The sequence below is a fragment of the Haliaeetus albicilla genome, chromosome 27 (genome assembly GCF_947461875.1).
Source record: "Haliaeetus albicilla chromosome 27, bHalAlb1.1, whole genome shotgun sequence".
Lineage (NCBI taxonomy): Eukaryota > Metazoa > Chordata > Aves > Accipitriformes > Accipitridae > Haliaeetus > Haliaeetus albicilla.
Genome location: NC_091509.1, coordinates 14,986,256 through 14,992,881, shown reverse-complemented (window position 1 = coordinate 14,992,881; position 6,626 = coordinate 14,986,256). Strand labels below are relative to the sequence as shown.

The 6,626-nt window shown below is 50.3% G+C and overlaps 1 long non-coding RNA gene across 1 annotated transcript; it reads left to right on the top strand.

The window, feature by feature from the left end:
• The first annotated feature begins 2,490 nt into the window (after positions 1-2,490).
• Positions 2,491-5,827, top strand: LOC138682413 (uncharacterized). The gene is made up of 2 exons (XR_011322516.1): positions 2,491-2,754; positions 3,673-5,827. It is a non-coding gene; the product is annotated as an uncharacterized lncRNA (long non-coding RNA).
• Positions 5,828-6,626: the final 799 nt, after the last annotated feature.

Below are 6,626 nucleotides of genomic sequence, written 5' to 3'. Positions count from 1 at the left end.
ATCCTATCCACAGTGAACAAATTCATCTGCATGAATTTAAAGCACTTTTCCATTTGGATAACAACAGGTCACTGAAAAGGGAGCTGCATTTAGGATAACTGTACTTTAATTTTAGGTGTGCTCCTTAAAAAATACAATTTTTCTTAATGTTGCAGCACTCTCGTCTTGTGAGTCAAGTCTCCTGCCGGAGACACACAGTGGAGACACCACCATGTCATTCATCTCAGGCAAGTTACAGCTTGTATTGACTTCCAGGCAGCCAGGTCATTTCACACCAGCTGGGTCTCTCTCCTCTTCATTTTTTTTAATTGTATAGCAGCTCATTCAGATGTCTCCAAATACTGCCAGCTTTTTTGCATGTGGAATGGAGAACTACACCATCACTCCAAAAAAAAATAAAATTGTTTTGCTAGATGTTCAAGTATCAAAAAAGCCTGAAAAGCCAGACAGTTGTGCTTTATCCCTGGTAAGACAGTGCCTATTCTTTGGTCACGCCTGGCTGCCAATGATCATAATAATACTGAGCAATTAGGCCTTTCATTTTCATTAGGCTAATTAATTGTTTGCACAGTGCCCTGAATATGGAATCATTTTCCTTTGGAAAGAATAAAAGGATTAGAATGGCTTCATCCCAAGATGCTCAGAACGTATTTTATTTATTTTATGGGAGAAAAATTCTCTCGCGCCCCAAATGCACACCATATACTTGAGTGTTAATGCCTGCGCTGGGATGTTTACATCAGCAGAGATGCACACAGATTATACATATGTCCATCCATCTGCCTCCACGTTCCATATGGTATCTGGAGTTTCTGCTGCATGTCAATGAGTCCACAAAGAGGCTGGAGTCGTTGTCGCATGTGTGCTGCCGGGTTTGTATGTCAGCCGTTGTCAGACTCTGGAAGAGTGATGAACACATCCCCTTGGAGATCAGCTGTCCACGGCACAGACGTGTGCCCAAGGCAGCACCGCTATAATTACGAGCGCTGTATTGTGATAGCACTCGGAGGGCAGAGCACTGGGGACTATACGTGTACTGGAGACTGTCTCAAGAGGTTTATGCTTTACGTAAATCAAAGGCAAATGAAACCTGGGCTAGGATTTCGTGAAGAAGGGTACCCAGTGGGTACAATATTGCAGAGGCTATTGCTAGTTCTTTTTTATGTTTGGCCATTCAGTGCCTCTTTGTGCTACCGTATTATTAAATATATATTTCATATTAAATAGTTCGAAGTGTAATATAAGCTTGCAGAAAGCCGTTGCAGTGGAAAGTGAGGGAACGTATTCAGGTTCAGGTTTAAGGGAGAGGTGACCATCACACAAACTTCCAGTAAAATAGTTGCTGGACTTCCCCATGCCTTTCCTTCTCTCTGCCTCTGGTATAAGGCCCATTATGAGCCATCTGCAAGAGTTGAAAGTGAAAATTGTGTCCTGTGCTACTTTCTCTTCCTCTAAAGATCAGGGCACTGAGAACAGCCCTGGGTTAGAAGGGAGCATGAGAGGCCACCCAGAATATGCTCACAGCCACAGATGTCCGTCCCTTCTTAGAAACAGCCACTGGCAGAGATGTCTCATCTCCCAGGCAACCTGTTCCCCTGTTAACTATCCCGAGTACTGGAAAGATTTCCCTAATATCTGCCCCCAAGCATCTCTTAAATTCATCATCCATCTTGTCCTATCTGAGCTTACTGCTGCTATATCTCAGCCCAAATCAGGGCGACCCCCAACACGCAGGAAAGGAATTGGGTGGTGACGTAAAGCAGGGCCATACTTGGCTTTATGTGCCTGCTGTGACTGAAGAGGTCGTTCCGTGTTCAGGCTAAGCCTGCAGAATTTAACTGAAGGTCAAATTCCTTTTGTTTATATAATTCCTGGATGTCTGAGTGTTGCTTCTTGGGCTTTGGACCTTCCCGCTGTCTAACTGTGCTGGGTAATGCAAATGTTCCTGACGTTAGTGCTGGCAGGCAACGGTCCCTGCCCCTATTCATGTCAAATGAGTAAATACAGTATTTTGGGTGCAGTGTTTCACTTACTTTCCCTCCTTGGTGCCTTCTCTTCCCTTTTCTTCATGGTAAATATCCTGAGTATCTTGCCTGGTCAATGAGAGAATCCCGAGTTTTGATTTTTCTTTTTGTCTTTCCTTTTGTGAATTTTTCTCAAGCTCAACTTTCCTAAGTAATGACTAGGGAGGAAGACAGTGGACCAGAACAGACATGAAGGAGTTTGGACAACTGTCCTAAATTAGAGGATAGGTTTAATTGAAAATCCTATATGCATCGCACTCTGTTATAGAGAGTTGGCTTTAACAGCAAATCTCTTGCAGCAGAGTGTCACTTCACTTCCATACATTACTTGAAATGCTTTATTAATTTGATGACCTCGTGGGCTCTCAGAAGAAGCCATTTATCAGTGTTTTGAGGAAAGAGAACTCCTCTGAGCTAAAGGGACTGTTTTGTTGCTCAGATTTATTGCTTGGCTGACTTAATTCACCATTCAAACATGATGATTTTTAGCTGCTGGGCAGTGGCCCTTTCAATGTTGAAACTAATTAACTGCTAGAACTCTTCTTGGTAAGGCTGATTTCTTACTGTTTGGTTTTTTTTAGTCCACAGAAATACAGCAAACATGATCCTTGAAACACAAGTTGCATGGACACAATATCAGCGCAGACACGGCATCCTGTTTAATGACTTTTTGTTACAAAGAAAGTAAGGCTGCCGTCTGTCCCTGCTGTCGACGTGACACCATACAAAGGTAAGATGAGAAAAGAGACACCATCTGAAGACAGAAGAAAAGAGGGATGCCAGAATCACGACAAAGCCAGAGCTCAGAGAATAGCAAGAGAGGTCTCTGATACACAGCTAGGGAGCCACAGCCATCAAAGATCTGAGCTATGGACCTTGCTGGCAGGTCAGGGTCAGTGGCCACGCAGCTGGGGAGTCCTTGCACCTCCCTCCCCTTCCTTCATCCCTGCCACTGCTGGTGCAACCTGTACTTCTGAAAGAACTGTGTACTTCATAGCTCGGATAGATCATAAGGACTGCAGTGCCTGCTGTCAGGACCTTGTCAAAACCTTGCGTGGGAGGAGAAGAAAGGGAAAGGGGGGGTCGCTTGTTGTCAGGATGCAACCAGCTGCAGGAGGTTAAGCTACTAGTTGTTATCTCACCAGGGAATTCTGCTCATCAAAATATTTTCTGGGAAAAGTTTATAACCCCTGCGATATTTCATGGTGATGTCCAAAGAAGGCATAAACAAGTCTAGAAGTTCAAGCGCAGATAAATTCAGTGTCTGTTGTACTCCTCCCTACAGTGTTTTTGTAAAGCACTGCTGCCCTGCTCTTTGCTCCGACTCCGTAGGTGTGAATGAAATATAAATCACAGCTGTTAACTGAAAGTAGGGAATCCCTCGCTGGCTCCAGCGAGCTCTCCATCTGTCTTTGTTCCTGACAGTTTGATTACCTTTATCATCATCTTTAAATGCAGAGCTGCAAATACCATTAGTGGTCATAAAGAACGGCAGTTCTTCCTGACATGCCTCAACCACAGTGTCCTCCTCAACTGGCAGCAAGGAGCACAGGCCAGCCGTCTTTCTCCTGTGAGTTTGGGCTGGCAGTCTCAGCAGGCTGTCAGTTCACCTCCATCTGATTGTCTCCCTCCCTGCATTTCATTTCAGAGGTCTCCAGGATTTCCAGCCTTCTTCTGAAGCTTCACAGTCTAGTTGCTCATCCCTGGAGCACAGGAGTGTATAGAGGAGCATCCCTGTGTGTGTGATCAAGGAAATCTTACGTCATTTGACTTGCCCTGAACAAAGGGGAAAGTGCAGAGGACCAGCTGCGTCTGGGAGAGAAGAGACCTCTGCTTCCCGTGGATGCTGGTGGAGCTCACCTGGCCTTGGCCAACTAGGGGGGACGTCCAAAAGGATCATGAGCTTTTCTGTCTGCTAGTTCTCTGGGTGAACTAAGAGGACAGTTGATGAAGGTTTGTCATGGAGGGGGGTTGAATAAGAGAAAACAGAATTCGGTGGTCGGAATGGTACAAAATAGCATCTTGGGATAAGTTGTACCAATCAGCTGCCCCATCTCTCAGCTCTCAGCCAGAGCATGTTCCAGCATCCCCTGGCCTGGAAAGGTGACTTAGAGGCAGGACAGGACACAGTCAGGGTGTGGGGGGGACAGTGCTGAGGGCTGAGCGTGACCCCAAGGACGTACCAGGCATGGGGCCAATGGGGCAAACCAATTCTCTTTGGTCCCTGTCATTTCTCTGTGCACCAGTGAAGCCACCCCTGGAAAGAAGCACACATCTGGTCCACGTGTCATTTGCCAGCCATCCCTGCTGATCTGTCCTTGCCTGTGAGCATCTGCCACAAACTGTCCTTGAAGCGACGCAGGGAAGCGCAGGGCCTGTCTTTGCTGCTGCTCTCATCTCGGCAGCCCAAGGCATTCAGTTTGTTTAGCTGAAAGGGGGCCTGGGTCAAGGTTTTTATGTGCCGAGCTGAATCCAAACAGCAAGAACACGCAGCTGAGCTCAGAGCCAGGATTTGGGCTGCCAGTGACACCGGCAGGAGTGGCAGTACCACACCAGGGACCAGGGCAACGTGGACAGAGAAGAGGGATGCTGGTGGTGGATGGGATGGGAAGCTGCGGGGTCCCTCTCGTGTAGTCCCAGCCAGTTCTTGGGTGGTGGGGCCACATCACAACCAGGCAGCAGCGGTCCCCAAGGCAGGGCCGGGAGGATGCTCCTCGCCTGGAGCCCTGCACAAGCCCCAGGCGTCTCGGGTACCGCTAGAGGCAGCTCTTGTTTTGAGCATGGAGAAAGCAACCGGGCGCTCACCCGCACTGAGCTGCAACCCAGGGACTGTGCTGCAGGCAGGAGGGACAGGGCTGCTCCTGCTTGCCCTGAGCAACAGCTCTTCCTCTGCCGATGACCCGCAACCCTTCGCCACAACCCACCCGGGGTCCGACAGCCCATTCAGCAGCGGCTTTTCTCCATGGTGGCAACTACAGTGTGTTCAAGCCTGGGTGGGCAAGGGGACACCCAGCACCGTGCCAGCCAACCTGAATCCAGGCAAGAAGGGTTTGTAGGGGACGTGGGAGGCTCAGGGGGCTGAAGGCAGCACCTGGGAGCAGCGACAATGTCCGAGGGAGGAGGCTGGACTGAAAGCCGTGTCCTCCCCACACGGAGAGTGATTCCCTGCCGCTGGCATCCTGTGGCAGGAGGGCGGGAGATAAAAGCCGACAGGGAATGGATTTGGTTTGTCCTTCTTTCTTTGTAGATTAACAGATCCAGCTCCGACTGAGGGATTTAGTGATTACAGCGACTTAATTGCATGGGGGGAAACATTTCCTAGCAATTACTTATGTGTCTGTCTTGGCTTGCTGGGTGTTTCCTTCACACCACGAATGGTGGGGACAGCCCTCGCACGGCACTTGGGGACACAGCCAGCCCCAGGGAAGGGCAGTGGCAGCCTGGGGGGAACCCACACGGCTGCACCCACGCTCTGGCCAGGTCTTCAGGACAAGCCCTGCCGGATGGATGCTGCCTGCAGTCGTGCTCCTGCCTGCTGCATGCCTTGGGGAGCCTTGGAGAGGCTGGATCCGCTCACCCACCCTCCATTTGGCACAGGCAGCATGGGCAGCACGGGCAGTGCAGGCAGCCAAGCAAGTCCTCAGTGGCCGAGGAGGTCCTTGGTGGCCGAGGAAGTCCTCGGCAGCCACCTCTGTTGCACCGGGGTTCAGCCTGGGTAATTTCCAGCATTGCTCTTTTCGTTTCAGTGCAGCAGGAGAAGAGGCTTATGGTTGCCTTAAAGGAATAAACGATGCATAAAAATATTTGATCAATTAAGCCGAACGATTTGGCAAGCGCAGGCTCCCGCTGTACCCATCCTCCTCACAATTGCCTCATTATCCAGCCCTAAATCAAGCTGTCACAGCTTTTTTTGGCTTGGGGGGGGAGAGGGAGGGAGGGAGGGAAGGAGGGAGCTGCTTTCCAGCATTCACTTCCAAAACAGAAAACCCTCTCCCCGAGCGGGGCAGTGAGTCACCGAGAGCATCCCCCCCACCAGCCTTCCCCCGCCACCCCCTTGCTGCTCGCTTGCGATCTGCCTGCGCTGCTGCTCCTCATTAATTTGATTGCAGAGCAGCGAGCGGAGACGTGATTGCAGCGGCCAGAGCGAGGGCTGCGTTAGCCGGCGTGGGCTCATGCGGGGGCTGCAGGGCTCCACTCCGGCTCTGCCTGGGACCAGAGGGGCCTTCTCGGTCCCATCCCCAAAGCCAGTCACTCGCTGCCATCCGGGAATTATCCCAGGAAGGGGACACATATCTCATCAGTGGGGTGGGAAGGTCGGGAGGTGACCCAAGGAGGGGTCTTCACTCTCCTCAGGTGCCAAAATGAAGAGGGGTGGGATCCTGCTTGCTTCTGTCCATGCCACATGCAGCAAGTGTCTGGAGACCCTCTTCTTGCCTTAGCTGGGGCAAGGGGGCCCTGGAGCCCCATCCTAATGGACACACTTGCACGGTAGTATCAGATGAGCTTCTTTTTGCTAGGAAACCATGAGGGAATTGCACCAAGAGACTCTTGATACAAGCAGGTCCCAGAGGGACTCCGTGTGTGTGCGTGAGTCCAAGACAC